Genomic DNA, 18,517 nt, shown 5'->3' on the forward strand with positions numbered 1-18,517 from the left:
TTGATTGGCAAAATAATATCAAGTGAATTGGATATCGCAGGCATTTGTGCAACAAAGACTCAGCCTTGCGTATTCCTTCCTAGGAATTTCAGGGAATATCCCATAAGGATTAGAGGACCTTTCTGACGTCACGATCCATTTGTTGCCGAAATTCCTCTAAAGCCCTGAAAACAGAGAGGCTCCGTATCTTGGCTCGGACCACTGTTTTCTGTCAGCCAAGAAAAGAGCCCAGGCCTACAGACTTTAAGGGTTGAAAATAGCAGGCTGCGAGCAAGGAAGACTTGGAATAAAAGTTGGTAGAACGATCCGTCACATTGACAGGGATATTCCTTTTGGTCCCTGCTGCTCAGCCCTGGCAGTTCATCTTTTCCCTGACACGGGGAAGTACGTAAAGGCTCATAATATTTGGGGGGCAAGCAGATAATATTTTTTAACTTATATCATCACTCTAGTCTGACCTTGTCCTTGCCCTCCTGCTCAATACCGCAGAAATGGACAGGTAAAATCCAACTTTTGTCTCCTTTTTTGGATTTCCAGGGCAGGGGTTGAGCTGAGGGGAAGGGGAGTTGAGAAGACAAGAGCAAGGACAATGCACTTTTTCAAAGAGCCTGGATTTATGGAAGAGTAGATTAAAGGTAGTCAAAGGTAAGACACCTGAGAATATGGTTAGAGTTCATTGGTTATGTTGCCAACTTGTACTTCCCAAGCGCTTAGTACAGTGCTCTGCACACAGTAAGCGCTCAATACATACAACTGATTGATTGGTGATTCCCTGAGACCTGCTTCTGGTTTACTTTATGTACATCTTCTTGGCCCGGAAGGAAACATAGTGAGCTATTCGATGGTGTGACCTGATTATCTTGCATCTAGCCCAGCGCTTAGCACAGAAGTGCTCGGCACATAGTGAACGCTTAGCAATTATCACCACTGTTGTTATATCCCGGATTTCATTGTTGTCCACTAAGGTAGAGTGCACTGCTCTCAGGAAAATGTCTCTTTCCTGGACTACTTATACCCTCCTCAAAATTTTGTTTGCTCCTCTTGGAAAATTCAGCATGGCCTAGTGGAACGAGTACAGGCCTGGGAATCAGAAGACCTGGGTTCTAGTCCCAGCTCCCTGAGTTCTAGTCTAGTGTGCTAAGGACTGTATCACCAAAGCAAAACACATATTCCCTCCCTTCAAGGAGTTTACAGTTAAATGGAGGAGCCAGACCAAGATTATTTACCCTCTGCCCCACGGCATCTATGTAAATATCCATAATTTACTTATATTAATGTCTGTCTCCCCCTCTAGACTGTGAGCTCCTTGCAAGCAGGGAACATGTTTACCAACTCTGTTATATTGTACTTGCCCAAGCTCTTAGTACAGTGTTCTGTACACAGTAAGTGCTCGATAAGTATGAATGATTATTTTCAAACGGGGATGAAAGAGGAGGAACAAGGATGAAATAAATATTAGTGTGAACAGGTTAGGGTTAGGGACTGAGAAGGAAGGTTCTGTGACCTGAGAGAAGCATCTCTTTGGAAACAGTCTTTAATGCACCAAACTATTCTTATCCCTGCCAATGCTAATCAGGTGATTCCATTTGTAAAGCACTATTCTAAACATTGGGATAATAAGCCACAGCAATAGGCTCACGGTCTTAAGTGAAGGATCGCCAAGGGCCTAGAACCATTGGAATAAAACTCCACAAGAAGGAAAAAAACACTGCAAAAGCCTAAAGGTAAGGACTGGCTAATAAATCATCATCATCAATCGTATTTATTGAGCGCTTACTGTGTGCAGAGCACTGTACTAAGCGCTTGGGAAGTACAAGTTGGCAACATATAGAGACAGTCCCTACCCAACAGTGGGCTAATAAATGAGAACAGCAGCGTGGCTCGGTGGAAAGAGCATGGGCTTTGGAGTCAGAGGTCATGGGTTCAAATTCCGGCTCCACGGATTGTCAGCTGTGTGACTTTGGGCAAGTCACTTCACTTCTCTGGGCCTCAGTTCCCTCATCTGTAAAATGGGGATTAAGACTGTGAGCCCCCTGTGGGGCAACCTGATCACCTTGTAACCTTCCCAGCGCTTAGAACAGTGCTTTGCACATAGTAAGCGCTTAATAAATGCCATTTAAAAAATATGGTCTGGTCAGTTCAGTGCCCTCTAACACAAAGAGCTTGAAAAGCCCTGATTGGACTATCCATATTCATGCCTGCCCAAGTCTTTGAACTTGAACCAATTATTTTTTTAAGGTACATGCTAAGCGCTTACAATGTACCACTCATTCAATCGCATTTATTGAGCGCTTGCTGTGTGCAGAGCACTGTACTGAGCGTTGGGTTAGATACAAGATAATCAGGTTGGACACAGTCCCTGTCCCACATGGGGGTCAACTTTGTCCCCATTTTACAGATGAGGTAACTGAGGCACAGAGAAGTGAAGTGACTTGCCCCAAGTCACACAGCAGACAAGTGATGGAACCAGGACTAGAACCCAAGTTCAAGCCCGTGCTCAATCCACTAGGCCATAACTATCTCTTCAGTCCTAAAGGAGCAAAAGGATCTAATGTAGAGTTATTGAAGATCCATTTAATTGAGGGAGAGGGCTTTTCCTGGAGCCCCTTTCAATCAGTCATCATCATCAATCATATTTATTGAGCGCTTACTATGTGCAGAGCACTGTACTAAGCGCTTGGGAAGTAGAAATTGGCAACATATAGAGACAGTCCCTACCCAACAGTGGGCTCACAGTCTAAAAGGGGGAGACAGAGAACAAAACCAAACATACTAACAAAACAAAATAAATAGAATAGATATGTACAAATAAAATGAATAAATAAATAAATACAGTCTAGAGTGGGAGACAGACGATGATCTAAATAAAAATCAAATAATTTTCAATACATAATTTACCGATACGTGTTGTGGGGTTGGTGGTGGGGCAAATGTCAAATGTCCAAAGGTCACAGACCTAAGGGCATAAACAATGCAGAATGGAAAGTGAGCGGGGGAAAAAATGGTTTAATCAGGGGAGGCCTAGCAGCGTGGCTCAGCGGAAAGAGCAAGGGCTTGGGAGTCAGAGGTCATGGGTTCAAATCCTGACTCCACCAATTGTCAGCTCTGTGACTTTGGGCAAGTCACTTTACTTCTCTGTGCCTCAGTTACCTCATCTGTAAAATGGGGATTAAGACTGCGAGCCCCCCGTGGGACAACCTGATCACCTTGTAACCTCCCCAATGCTTAGAACAGTGCTTTGCACATAGTAAGCGCTTAATAGATGCTATCATTATTAAGCACTTACTGTGTGCAGAGCAGTGTACTAAGCACTTGGGGAAGTACAATACAACAATAAACAGTTACATTCCCTGCCCCAAATGACCTCACAGTCTAGAGGTGGGGGGAGACCAGTGGTGGGAGATGAGGAAAAGTGGGGCTTAGTCTGGGAAGGCCCCTTATTCCTTCTCTTCAGGGCAAGGGATGAATGGACTGTTTGAACACAATGTAAGAAATTAATCGTTACCCCCAGAGTGATTCTCCACAGACAAACCAGCTTCTCCTGCTTGTATATGGCAGTGTGGTGCATTTCAATTGCATTTTGCAGCTGAATATAATTGTAAAGTGCAAGTGTAATAACTGCGATATCTTGATCAACCTGTTCTCTGCATTGTGTTTTTATCACTGCCATCTGCTCTGTTGAGAGTGGCAGCTGCCAGGTCTTACAAATAGGTCTGTCATGTACTCTCATGTAGAACATGTATCGTCATCATTTCTGTGCTATTACTAGATGGAACAACTTTAAGCAAGATAAGGTGACACTCCGATAGTGGCATTTGTAGAGAGCATTTTGTTACTGGGCTTGGGACGGGGCGTTGTCAGTGAATGATTATCTCCACCTCAGCAAATCTCTGCCCACTTTGGAAAGAAAAAATGATCACATATGTTCTGATTTCTGAGGTGGCAGCCCGCTGTTTAATTATCAGAGAGTGTCTTTGTGGAGTAAAACGAAGACAGTGTTGTCTAGAAGCAGCATGGCTCAGTGGAAAGAGCATGGGTTTTGGAGACAGAGGTCTTGGGTTCAAGCCCCGGCTCCACCAATTGCCAGCTGTGTGACTTTGGGCAAGTCACTTTACTTCTCTGTGCCTCAGTTACCTCATCTGTTAAGTGGGGATTAAGACTGTGAGCCCCCCGTGGGACAGCGTGATCACCTTGTAACCTTCCCAGTGCTTAGAATAGTGCTTTGCACATAGTAATCACTTAATAAGTGCCATCAATCAATCAATCAATCAATCAATAGTATTTATTGAGTGCTTACTGTGTGCAGAGCACTGTACTAAGCACTTGGGAAGTACAAGTCGGCAACACATAGAGACAGTCCCTACCCAACAGCGGGCTCACAGTCTAGAAGGGGGAGACAGAGAACAAAACCAAACACACTAACAAAATAAAATAAATAGAATAGATATGTGCAAGTAAGATAAATAAATAGAGTAATAAATATGAACAAACATATATACATATATACAGGTGCTGTGGGGAATGGAAGGAGGTAAGATGGGGGGATGGAGAGGGGGACGAGAGGGGGAGAGGAATTATAATAATAATAGTTATTATTATTATTCTAAGGAATTCCTTAACTTAGAAATATCAAAACCATTATTAACCACACAGTAATTTTTTATTTTTTTAAAATAGTATTTGTTAAGCACTTACTATGTGCCACACACTGTACTATATACAGATGTAGATGTAAGTTAATCAGGTTGGCCACAGTCCGTGTCCCACATGGGGCTCACAGCCTTAACCCCTATTTTACAGATGAGGTAACTGAGGGACAGAGAAGTGAAGTGGCCTGCCCAAGGTCACACGGCAGGCAAGTAGCAGGGTCAGAATTAGAACCCAGCTCCTTCTGACTCTCAGGCCAGTGCTCTACCCATTAGGCCGTGCTGTTTCTCATTAACCTTTTAAATGTATTCACAGCTGAGGTTGAAAACTTCAAAGTTTCAGAGCAGTTTGACCTACATATAGAACCCCTAGTTGACATTGTCAATTTCTGCTTATAATTAATGGTTTTTAACCAACAAACAACCAAAAAAGAGTTTGCCTTTGGAGTGTTAATTCCTTCAGCAACTCAGGCCCTGGAATCAAGGACACCTGGTGCAAACAGCTGAAGGGGGGAAATTGCTTGAAGAGACTGAAAACTGTGATTTGGTAGCAGGGTGAGATCTGGGGTCCTGAGGTAGTGCGGAGCAGCAAATGAGTCAGTGTTTTTAATTTAAAATAACTCAGAAGTTATGTAAATGCATCTATTCTCAATTTAAAAGTAACAATATATACATTGTTTTATAATAATAGGAAGTAAATAGGCGGTAAACAGCACAAAGGTAAGTATCTCAAGTATATGCAAGTATATATACACAAGTATATGCTTGTACAGATTTATTACTCTATTTTACTTGTACATATTTACTATTCTATTTGTTAATGATGTGCATCTAGCTTTATTTCTATTTATTATGATGACTTGACACCTGTCCACATGTTTTGTTTTGTTGTCTGTCTCCCCCTTCTAGACTGTGAGCCTGTTCTTGGGTAGGGACCATCTCTAGATGTTGCCAACCTCTGCATTCTAGAATCATTGCAAAATTTGTTTTCCAACGGGGTTTTTGAAATTGAAGCCCGAGGGTCTCTGTTGCAATCTCCTCCATTTTCTTTGGAAGTTGTGAACCATCAAATAACCAGCTGGTTAGTTGATTCATCTCCTTTAATGAATAAATAATTCAGGAGCTGAAAACCACATCATTTATTTGGAATGGAATGATTATCACCAGCATACTTAAGAGCTGCTGGATGGGATTTGGGGTTTAAAAAAAAATTAAAAAACAATGCTTTTTGGAGGACAGTGCTAGGTAGATATGGAGGATAATCACTAATCAAAGAAAGGGGTCAATTAAGCATGTGGAATCACAGATGCTGCTCTAAGCGTGTGGGAGGGCCTTCAATCAATCAAGCAATGGTATTTACTGAGCGCTTACTGTGTGCAGAGCGCTGTACTATGCTCTAGGGAGAGTTCAATGCAAGAGAGTTGATAGAATGGTTCCTTGCCCACAAGGAGCTTATAGTTATGTTTTTTCCCACATGAGAAGATTCACTTCTCATCCTTTTCTTTTCTTTTTCTTTGTTCTTCCTCCCGTTTGTTCCCTTTTTCCTTTTCCATCTCCTCAGCCCAAACCTGTCAAGAATAAACTACTGATAGTATTCTGGGAAATTGTTCTAAATAACTGTTGGATCTTCTTAACAGTAGGGGCCTATTTGCTGTCAAAGTTTGCTATATCCCATTTTCTGTGGGTCTTATTCTCTGTTTTAGATGCATCAACTATTTTTCCTTTCACAACCCAGAGTCATCTCAGCTGAGTGGGAGGGGCTACCACTCAGAGGGTAGAAATGCTTTTTTGTTGAAGATAGAGGAAAGGGAGGGTGGGATGGGGAAGTCTGGGGGTCCCTACCCTCTATCAGTCAATGATATATATATATATATATATATATATATATATATATATAAAAATGGCATTTATTAAGTGCTTACTATGTGCAAAGCACTGTTCTAAGCGCTGGGGAGGTTACAAGGTGATCAGGTTGTCCCACGGGGGGGCTCACAGTCTTAATTCCCATTCCAGTGCTTAGAACAGTGCTTGGCACATAGTAAGCACTTAACAAATACCATCATTATTATTTTACAGATGAGTTAACTGAGGCCCAGAGAAGTTAAGTGACTTGTCCAAAGTCACACAGCTGACAATTGCCAGAGCTGGGATTTAAACTCATGACCTCTGACTCCAAAGCCCGTGCTTTTTCCACTGAGCCATGCTGCTTCTCTAATATATTTATAATATCTTATATTTAATAATAACGGCATTTGTTAAGCGATTACAATGTGCCAGGCTGAGCACTTACTAGGTACCATTTGAGAGGTCCTCTCCAAAACAAATTTCAAAAGCAATGAATGATCTGGAGGATATAGAGTAGAAGTCCTTGTCTCAAGAAAGGGACTTGATGGAGAAAATTTGACCTATAAGGTCAGGATTTCAGCCTTTAGTTTTCAGGCAAGATAATCACCAGCTCTTGAGCAAGACTGATTCCATGTCCAAGACGGCTCTGGAAACCTATGTTAAATCATCCTCTTTCTTCTTTTCTTCTTCCTACTCCTCCTCTGTGACTTCAGACTTCATCAATAAGCACTCGCCTGCTAAACAATATAGAGTCCAAGTGGGTGAGTCAGTCGTGGTTTTGAATTTTCTTATTATTTGGCAAACAGTTTCCACATTAAATGTTAAAATGTTCAGTGTTAAAATGCTCCAAAATTTCCCACCCAGCTCCTACTTCTTTCCTATTGCTGCCTGGCTCCTGCTGGGTCATATTGAACTAGACTAGTCTCCACACATTTCTGCTGAATTCCTTGCCAAAATGCAACTCATTTTGACTGCATTGTCTGATAGGCCCATTGACTTGAAACAGGTCGGATTGAAACTCTTAGGGCAAGAAACAGAGGCAGTGATGATGGTTGCAGCATATTTGTCACAGGACAGATTATGGATTATGTTTTCAGAAGCAATAAAGACCCGCCACTGAAAAAGAATTTTTTTTGGAGGGTGGACATATGCATTTTTAAGGTGTTTGTTAATAATTATAATAATAATGATGGCATTTGTTAAGCACTTACTACGTGTGAAGCACTGTTCTGAGCGCTGGGGTAGATACAAAGTGATCAGGTTGTCCCACGTGGGGCTCACAGTCTTAATCCCCATTTTACAGATGAGGTAACTGAGGCCCAGAGAAGTTAAGTGACTTGCCCAAAGTCACACAGCTGACAAGCTGCGGAGCTGGGATTAGAACCCATGACCTCTGACTCCCAAGCCTGTGCTTTGTCCACTGAGCCATGCTGCTCTCTAATGATATTTATGATATTTGTTAAGCGCTTACCATATGTCAGGCACTGTACTAAGTGCTGGACTGTGTGTCAGGCACTGTACTAAGCACCATGTTAATACAATCACTCATCCTATCCCACCTAGATTACGTTATCAGCCTGCTTTCTGACCTCCCAACCTCCTGCCTTTCATCACTTCGGTCCATACTTCACTCCATGGCCCAGATCATCTTTCTACAGAAATGTTCAGGACATGTCACCCCCTTCCTCAGAAGTCTCCAGTGGTTGCCCTTCAACCTCTGTGTCAAACAAAAACTCCTCACCATTGGCTTTAAAGCAGCCCATCACCTCACCCCCTCCTTCCTCCCCTCGCTTCTCTCCTTCTACAACTCAGCCCGCACACTTGGTTCCTCTGGTGCTAACCTTCTCAATGGGCCTCTATCTTGCTTGTCTTGCCACTGACCCCTGGCCCACTTCCTATCTCTGGCCTGAAATGCCCTCCCTCTTCAAATCTGCCAGATAATTACTCTCTCCGCCTTAGGGACCGTCTCTATATATTGCCGTCTTAGAGGTCATGGGTTCTAATTCCAGCACCGCCGCTTGTCAACTGTGTGACTTTAGGCAAGTCACTTCGCTTCTCTGTGCCTCAGTTCCCTCATCTGTAAAATGGGGATTAAGATTGTGAGCCCCACATGGGACAACCTGATCACCTTGTATCCTATCCAGCGCTTAGAACAGTGTTTTATATGTATATATGGTTGTACATATTTATTACTCTATTTATTTATTCATTTATTTATTTTACTTGTACATTTCTATCCTACTTATTTTATTTTGTTGGTATGTTTGGTTCTGTTCTCTGTCTCCCCCTTTTAGACTGTGAGCCCACTGTTGGGTAGGGACTGTCTCTATGTGATGCCAATTTGTACTTCCCAAGCGCTTAGTACAGTGCTCTGCACATAGTAAGCGCTCAATAAATACGATTGATTGATTGATTGATTGATTGCCAACTTGTCCTTCCCAAGCGCTTAGTGCAGTGCTCTGCACACAGTAAGCGCTCAATAGATACGATTGAATGAATGAATGAATAAAACCCTCACTGAAGGCACATGTCCTCCAAGAGGCCTTCCCAGACTAAGCCCCACTTTTCCTCATCTCCCACTCCCTTCCGTGTTATCCTGACTTGCTCCCTTTGCTCTTCCCCCCTCCCTGCCCCACAGCATTTATGTATATATTTGTAGCTTTATTTATTTCTCCTGATGTCTGCCTCCTCCCCCTCTAGGCTGTGATCTCTTTGTGGGCAGGGACTGTTATTCTTTATTGCTGTATTGTGTTTTCCCAAGCGCTTACTACAGTGCTCTGCACAGTGTAAGCACTCAATAAATATGAATGAATGATACAAGCAAATAATAATAATGATGGCATTTGTTAAGCACTTACTATGTGCAAAGCACTGTTCTAAGCACTGGGGGGATACAAGGTGATCAGGTTGTCCCACATGGGGTTTCACAGTCTTAATCCCCATTTTACAGATGAGCGATCTGGTTGGACATAGTCCCTGTCCCACATGGGGCTCCCAATCTCAATCCCCGTTTTTAGAGAAGCAGCGTGGCTAGAGAAGCAGCGTGGCTCAGTGGAAAGAGCACGGGCTTGGGAGTCAGAGGTCATGGGTTCAAATCCCGGCTCCGCCAATTGTCAGCTGGGTGACTTAGGGCAAGTCACTTAACTTCTCTGGGCCTCAGTTCCCTCATCTGTAAAATGGGAATTAAGACCGTGAGCCCCACGTGGGACAACCTGATCACCTTGTATCTCCCCAGTGCTTCGAACAGTACTTTGTACATAGTAAGTGCTTAACAAACAAAAAAAGTTGAGGTAAATGAGGCACAGAGAAGTGAAGTGACTTGCCCAAGGTCACCCAGTAGACAAGTGGATTATGACCTTCTGAGTCCTAGGCCCGTGCTCTATCTAGTATGCCACATTGCTTCTCAAGCACTTACTATGTGGCAGACACTGTCATAAATGCTGGGATTGATGCAAGCTAATCCGGTTGGACACAGTCATTGTCCTATAAGGGGCACACAGTCTTAATCTCCATTTTACAGATGAGGTGACTGAGACCCAGAGAAGTGAAGTGACTTGTCCAAGGTCGCACAGCAGACAAGTGGCAGGATTGGACTTTGAGTCCTCTGACTCCTAGGCGTGTGTTTTTTCCACGAGGTCGTGCTGCTTCCCAACTTTGGATCTGTTTTTCAACTGATTTAGGCTGAGTGAGGACTTGAACCCTGTGCTTCGGAATCTCCCTTCCTCCTCCAATTCTCCCAAATAGCGAGAGAGGGAGAAGGGGAAGCTGATATACCACAAGCATCTCCCAGGGACATTCTGAAATAGTGACAGCATATGTACAGAAGTTACATCCTGTCCCATCTGTGGTGAGGGAGAACTGACATTAGTAGCTCCAATTTAGGGTAGCTGCCTTCACAGTTCTGTAATAGAACAGTGCTTGGCACATAGTAAGTGCTTAACAAATTATTATTAATATTATTATTCCTTTCCATTTCAAATAGCTCCAAATTACTGTCCCCCTTGTGATCCTGGGAACAGGGAATCAGACTTGCCAATGATTATGGAATCTGGCTGATCAGTGACTGGAGAGTGTAAGCTCCTTGTGGACAAGGGACTGTTCCTACCAGCTCTATCGTACTTTCCCCAGCACTTGGTAACAGTGTTCTGCATACGGTAAGCGCTCAGTAAATACCACTTATTGGTTGATGGATTGATGTGGCCTTCCAGGACTTGGTGAGGACTGGTCAGATGGATATTGGGGTTGCCATAGGGATTTTGTCACTTTCTTCTAATAATAATAATGATGATAATTGTGGTATTTAAGTGCTTACTATATGCCAGGCACCGTACTAAGCACGGGAGTGGATATAAGCAAATCAGGTTGGACGCAGTCCCTGTCCCATCTGGGGCACTCAGTCTCAATCTCTATTTTGCAGATGGGGTAACTGAGGCCCAGAGAAGTGAAGTGACTTGCCCAAGGTCACACAGCAGACAAGAGGGGAGCTGGGATTTGTGCCCATGTCCTTCTGAGCTGCTGAATTTGATGCTCACTCACACACACACACACACACACACACGCACATTCATGCATACATGCATACATACATGTAAAATAAATCCTACTCAGAGTTAATCATCCCCAGAGGGCATTTAATCAGTCAATCAGTCATTGGAACGTATTGAACACTTGTTGAGTGTAAAGCATGCTACTAAGTGGTTGGAGGGGAGTAAAGCAGAAGTAAAACACTTCTTATTCTCTGCCCTCAGGCAGCTTACTTTAATGAGGCAGACTGACAAAAATTAGTTACAATAATGAATGGGAACTGGGAGAAGAACTAGGATATAGTAGATAAGAGTACAAATAGGTAAAGATGAAAGGTCTGAACAGATAATTGGAAAAAAATGTATTCAAAATTTTCGAAGAAGACACCACTGATGTTGAAGTTCACCAGTAAATGTGTATATGGGTGAAAAAGCCAATGTGGGAGCCACAGTTCTGACCATATTGTGCACACAAAAACCTGTTCCTTGTGTTGTCATGCTTAGTGTTCTCAGCATTTGGCACTCTTGTCTCCTTTGCCTCCTTGAATCTCATGCCTTGCAAAGTGGTGGAGAGTCACCTGTCTTAACAGCAGTGTGTCATGTTGGTCTGTGCTTGATAAGTGACTCCCAGTTTTGGGCTGGTTACAATTTTTCCTGAGGCTTGGTTGTAAGAACCAGCAAAGCCTAGTGAAAAGATCACAGGCTTTAGTCAGAAAACCTGGGTTCTAATCCTGCCTCTGCCAATTGCTTGTTGTGTGACTTTGGGCAAGCCACTAAACATCTCTGTGCCTCAGTTTCCTCAACTGTAAAATGAGGATTAAATCCTACTCCTTCCTCCTTAGACTGTGACCCCCAGGTCATCAGGGACTGTCCAACCTGATTAACTGGTACGTAGCCCCACTTCTTAGAACAGTGCTTGACACATAGTAGCTGCTTAATAATAATGATGGTATTTGTTAAGCACTTACTACGTGCACAACACTGTTTTTAGTGCTAGGGAGGATACAGGGTGATCAGGTGGTCCCACGTGAGGCTCACAGTCAATCCCCATTTTCCAGATGAGGTCACTGAGGCACGAAAGAAGTTAAGTGACTTGCCCAAAGTCACACAGGGGATTAAGACTGTGAGCCCCACGTGGGACAACCTGATCGTCTTGTATCCCCCCAGTGCTTAGAACAGTGCTTTGCACATAGTAGGCGCTTAACAAATACCAACATTATTATTATTATTAAGCGGCAGAGCTAGGATTTGAATCCATGACCTCTGACTCCCAAGCCTGGGCTCTTTCCACTGAGCCATGCTGCTTAACAAACACAATGATAATAATAGTCATAATAATAAATAGTATTGTGCATTTACTGTGTGCAGAGTGCTTGTGAGAATACAGTATTACAAGTAGGTAGACATGTTCCCTGCCCGCAATAAATAATAAATAATACCATGTTCTTAAAACGTTTCCTCTGCCCTTCCTACTTTGGTCTTTGTATGTTTTTCTCTCCAGTTAAAGTGTAAGCTTCTTGTGGGCAGGAATCACGTCGCTGTGCTTCTTCTGCACTTCCCAACCACCTAGTACAAGTGCTCAATAAGTGTTGCTGCTGCTACAATCATGACTACCCAGAAGAAAACGATGGAGAAATTTCTACTATTTCTAGTCATTCATTCATTCAATCGCATTTATTGAGTGCTTACTGTGTGCGGAGCACTGTACTGAGCGCTTGGGAAGTACAAGTTGGATTATCAGTGATACTTTAATACTGAATAAGTCACCACCTATGAGGGGTAGGTATTATGAGACTTAATTAAATGTCACCTAATGACTTGAAGAGGGATAGGCAGACGTGACCCTCTGCTCTCTCTTGATCTCACTGCACTGTGATCGTGACAAACTCACGATTCAATCAATCAATCAATTGTATTTATTGAGCGCTTACTGTGTGCAGAGCACTGTACTAAGCGCTTGGGAAGTCCAAGTTGGCAACATATAGAGACGGTCCCTACCCAACAGTGGGCTCACAGTCTAGAAGGGGGAGACAGAGAACAAAACATATTAACAAAAATGTTCGTTAGGATTGTTAGGAAAGGACAGTACAATGGAGTTGTTCCCTTTAGGGAGGCAAAGGACTAAGGCAGAAGGGTGAGAGGCTTTGGGAGCTCTGGAATATTTCCAACATTTCTGTCCCAAAGAATTGTCTCAAAAAACAATGCTTTGCACATAGTAAGTGCTTAACAAATGCCATTATTATTATTATTATTATTATTATTATTTCCCCAAAACCTAGGTGCTGCTCCCAAACTGCCTGCCAAGTTGAAGGCATGTTTTTTTAAGATCTGATTCTTTCTATGAGGAGGTAGCAACACTGCCTGGATGGAGCCTGTGCGCGGTGCGTGACCTGCTTTGCATAATGTGTAGTTTCTGAGCTGTTTTCTTCCCCATCCATGCCAAAATGGGCGGCCCCCAGAACACTCTAGAATAGCTCGCCATCGTTGGAAAATTGTTCTTCACAAAAGAGCTTTTCTGCCGTTCCCTTTTGTAAATGTTTTTTTTTTGCCATGCAGAGGTCAGACATGGGAGGTGTTAGTGGCTTCCTGTGTGCTTGGATTTGTTCCCTTAGATTTGTTTATCCTAAAAAAAGCTTTTAAACCTTAAGCCATTGATGGAAAGGGACTTTGTAAACGGCGGAAAGGATTTCAAGGGTGACAAGGCTAACAAGGAAGGATGTCGGGGAAGGTACGCATATTCTGAGGTTGTTAATCAGGAAGGGGAGCAGTTAAGAGGCATGCTGAGAAGCAGCATGGCCTAGTGGATAGAGAACGGTCCTGGGAGCCAGAAGAACCTGGGTTCTAAACGCTGTTCTGCCACTTGTCTGCTGTGTGACCTTGGACAAGTCACTTTACTTCTTCGTGTGTAAAATGGGGATCATTCATTCATTCATATTGAGCGCTTACTGTGTGCAGAGCACTGTACTAAGCGCTTGGGAAGTACAAGTTGGCAACATATAGAGACGGCCCCTACCCAACAGTGGGCTCACAGTCTAGGAAGGGGAGACAGAGAACAAAACAGAACATATTACCAAAATAAAATAAATAGAATAAATATGCACAAATAAAATAGAGTAATCAAGCGGATCAAGTGAATCCAAGTGGAGTGGATCAAGTAGAGTGGATCAGGACTGAGAGCCCCATGTGGGACAGGGATTGTGTCCACCCTGATTAGCTTGTTTCTACCCCAACACTTAGTACAGTGCCTGGAACTTAGGAAACACTTAATGACCTTTTAGTCTCCCAGTTTCAGAAGGGTTGCTGGGAATTAGTACTGTTTTTTCCCAATTCAGCCTGATTCCTCTTGAGATCCACATTGGATGATCTAGCTTCCTTGTGTATACTTCGTATGTTCGTTCATTCATTCATTCATTCAATTGTATTTATTGAGCGCTTACTGTGTGCAGAGCACTGTACTAAGCGCTTGGGAAGTACAAGTTGGCAACATATAGGGACGGTCCCTACCTAACAACGGGCTCACAGTCTAGAAGGGGGAGACAGACAACAAAACAAACCATGTGGACAGGTGTCAAGTCGTCGGAACAAGTAGAATTAAAGCTAAGTGCACATCATTCACAAATAAATAGAATAGTAAATATGTACAAGTAAAAGAGAGTAGTAAATCTGTACAAACATATATACAGGTGCTGTGGGAAGGATAAGGAGGAGAGGAACAAGGGGGCTCAGTGTGGGAAGGCCTCCTGGAGGAGGTGAGCTCTCAGTAGGGCTTTGAAGGGAGGAAGAGAGCTAGCTTGGTGGATGTGTGGAGGGAGGGCATTCCAGGCCAGGAGAAGGACGTGGGCTGGGGGTCGATGGCAGAACGGGCGAGAACGAGGCCCAGTGAGGAGGTTAGTGATGGCAGAGGAACGGAAGGTGCGGGCTGGGCTGGAGAAGGAGAAAAGGGAGGTGAGGTAGGAGGGGGCGAGGGGATGGACAGCCTTGAAGCTGAGAGTGAGGAGTTTTTGCTTGATGCGTAGGTTGACAGGCAGCCACTGGAGATTTTTGAGGAGGACTTGGGAATGTGCCTGATTGACACCTGATGGAGTAGAACCTTGGTGGGTTTGGCCAATTCTCCTCACAATGCCACAGGCCGACTTGGACTCTGGGGACAGTTCATAGTTCACCCAAGGTATCATTTGGTGGTGGGCAGGGAGGGAGAAAGACCCCCAGTTCTCTGTTAGGAGGACATCTTGATAGGTGGTTGTTTTGTCTTCAAAACAAAAAATGGAACCTCGCGTAAGAAAGGTTTACCTGAAAAATTTAGCTGGGAAACCCTCAGTTCCTGATTTACATACTATTATTCATTCATTCATTGAGGTTTGGGTGGAGGGGAGGGAGTAGAAGAAATGAAAGTGTCCTACGTGTTAAACTAGTATCTATGATCATATTCCATATTGAATCAACTCCATATTTAATCAAGAGTAGGTTATTGGCATCAGTAAGTGTATTGAGCGCTTACTGTGTGCAGAGCACTGTACTAAGCGCTTGGAAAGTACAATTCAGCAGCAAATAGAGACAATCCCTATCCAACAACGGGCTCACGGTCTAACCACCGTCAGCTTGTCTCAAAAACTGCCTTTAAAGTTGTCTCAGGTTAGGAAACAAATGTAGGATAAGGGAAACTTTGGGTACTGCCTCTCCTCAGATCAGAGGAAAAGTCTTGGACGTTCTGGTTTTTTTTTTCCCTTGCATTTTACACTCATATCCGATCTGATTATCTTGATCCACCCCTATGCTTGGTTCTGTGCTTGGCATAAAGTAAATAATTAAACACCACAGTTTTTGTAACCAGAGCAAAAAGGAGGAAATGGAGTTGAGGGCCAAGGTTGAAATGATGCCAATAACCTACTCTTGATTAAATATGGAGTTGATTCAACATGGAATATGATCATAGATACTAGTTTAACACGTAGGACACTTTCATTTCTTCTACTCCCTCCCCTCCACCCAAACCTCAATCCACTAAAATTCCCCTGGATGCTGGGGGTGAGCAATGGACACCAAACTAATATGGACCCAAGAGAAATGGAGATAACCCAAAGTGGGCTCCTGTGTACTCTTTCCCAGTACTTAATACAGTGCTCCTCATAGTAATAATGATAATAATAATAATGATGGTATTTGTTAAGCGCTTACTATGTGCCAAGCACTGTTCTAAGCACTGGGGTAGATACAAGATAATCAGTTTGTCCCATGTGGAACTCACAGTCTTAATGGATGAGGTAACTGAGGCACAGAGAATTTAAGTGGTTTGTCCAAGGTCACACAGCAGACAAGTGGCGGAACCAGGATTAGAACCCACGTCCTCTGACTCTCAAGCCCGTGCTCTTTCCACTGACCCACGCTGCTTCTCTGTAAGCACTTGATAAATAATATTACTACTACTAATAATAATGATGGCATTTGTTAAGCACTTAGTATGAGCCTGGCACTGTACTAGAGAAGCTGCATGACAGTGGAAAGAGCACAGGCTTTGGAGTCCTCAACAACAACTTTCTCCTCGACCCCCTCCAGTCTGGCTTCCGTCCCCTTCACTCCACGGAAACTGCCCTCTCAAAGGTCACCAATGACCTCCTGCTTGCCAAATCCAGCGGCTCATACTCTGTCCTAATCCTCCTCGACCTCTCAGCTGCCTTTGACACTGTGGACCACCCCCTTCTCCTCCACACGTTATCTGACCTTGGCTTCACAGACTCCGTCCTCTCCCGGTTCTCCTCTTATCTCTCCGGTCGTTCTTTCTCAGTCTCTTTTGCAGGCTCCTCCTCCCCCTCCCATCCTCTTACGGTGGGGGTTCCCCAAGGTTCAGTGCTTGGTCCCCTTCTGTTCTCAATCTACACTCACTCCCTTGGTGATCTCATTCGCTCCCACGGCTTCAACTACCATCTCTACGCTGATGACACCCAGATCTACATCTCTGCCCCTGATCTCTCCCTCTCTCTCCAGGCTCGCATCTCCTCCTGCCTTCAGGACATCTCCATCTGGATGTCTGCCCACCACCTAAAGCTCAACATGTCGAGGACTGAACTCCTTGTCTTCCCTCCCAAACCTTGTCCTCTCCCTGACTTTCCCATCTCTGTTGACGGCACTACCATCCTTCCCGTCTCACAAGCCCGCAACCTTGGTGTCATCCTCGACTCCGCTCTCTCATTCACCCCTCACATCCAAGCCGTCACCAAAACCTGCCGGTCTCAGCTCCGCAACATTGCCAAGATCCGCCCTTTCCTCTCCATCCAAACTGCAACCCTGCTCATTCAAGCTCTCATCCTATCCCGTCTGGACTACTGCACCAGCCTTCTCTCTGATCTCCCATCCTCGTGTCTCTCTCCACTTCAATCCATACTTCATGCTGCTGCCCGGATTATCTTTGTCCAGAAACGCTCTGGGCATATTACTCCCCTCCTCAAAAACCTCCAATGGCTACCAATCAATCTGCGCATCAGGCAGAAACTCCTCACCCTGGGCTTCAAGGCTGTCCATCACCTCGCCCCCTCCTACCTCACCTCCCTTCTCTCCTTCTACAGCCCAGCCCGCACCCTCCGCTCCTCTGCTGCTAATCTCCTCACCGTACCTCGTTCTCGCCTGTCCCGCCACCGACCCCCGGCCCACGTCATCCCCTGGGCCTGGAATGCCCTGCTCCCTCTGCCCATCTGCCAAGCTCGCTCTCTTCCTCCCTTCAAGGCCCTGCTGAGAGCTCACCTCCTCCAGGAGGCCTTCCCAGACTGAGCCCTTTCCTTCCTCTCCCCCTCTTCCCCCTCTCCATCCCCCCATCCTACCTCCTTCCCTTCCCCACAGCACCTGTATATATGTATATATGTTTGTACATATTTATTACTCTATTTATTTATTTATTTTACTTGTACATATCTATCCTATTTATTTTATTTTGTTGGTATGTTTGGTTTTGTTCTCTGTCTCCCCCTTTTAGACTGTGAGCCCACTGTTGGGTAGGGACTGTCTCTATGTGTTGCCAATTTGTACTTCCCAAGCGCTTAGTACAGTGCTCTGCACATAGTAAGTGCTCAATATATACGATTGATGATGATGATGATGATGATGATGATGATGATGAGTCAGAGGTCACGGGTTCAAATTCCGGCTCTGCCACTTGTCAGCTGTGTGACTTTGGGCAAGTCACTTCACTTCTCTGTGCCTCAGTTACCTCATCTGTAAAATGGGGATGAAGACTGTGAGCCCCCCGTGGGACAACCTGATCACCCTGTAACCTCCCCAGTGCTTAGAACAGTGTTTTGCACATAGTAAGTGCTTAATAAATGCCATTATTATTATTATTATTATTATTACTAAGCACTGGGTACAAGCAAATTGAGTTGGACACTCCCTGTCCCACGTGTGGCTCACAGTCTCAATCCTCATTTTAAAGAGGAGGTAACCGAGGCCCAGAGAAGTGAAGTGACTTGCCCAAAGTCACACAGCTGACAAGTGGCAGACCCGGGATTAGAACCC

At 44.2% G+C, this 18,517-nt stretch overlaps 1 long non-coding RNA gene across 1 annotated transcript in view; it reads left to right on the forward strand.

The window, feature by feature from the left end:
• The first annotated feature begins 208 nt into the window (after positions 1-208).
• LOC119941789 overlaps positions 209-18,517 on the forward strand; it is a 75,069-nt gene continuing 56,760 nt past the window's right edge. The window contains exons 1-2 of the long non-coding RNA XR_005455322.1: positions 209-384; positions 538-645. This is a non-coding gene — a long non-coding RNA (uncharacterized LOC119941789). The remainder of the gene's footprint in view (positions 385-537; positions 646-18,517) is intronic.

Source organism: Tachyglossus aculeatus, chromosome 21 (assembly GCF_015852505.1).
Source record: "Tachyglossus aculeatus isolate mTacAcu1 chromosome 21, mTacAcu1.pri, whole genome shotgun sequence".
Classification (NCBI taxonomy): Eukaryota; Metazoa; Chordata; class Mammalia; order Monotremata; family Tachyglossidae; genus Tachyglossus; species Tachyglossus aculeatus.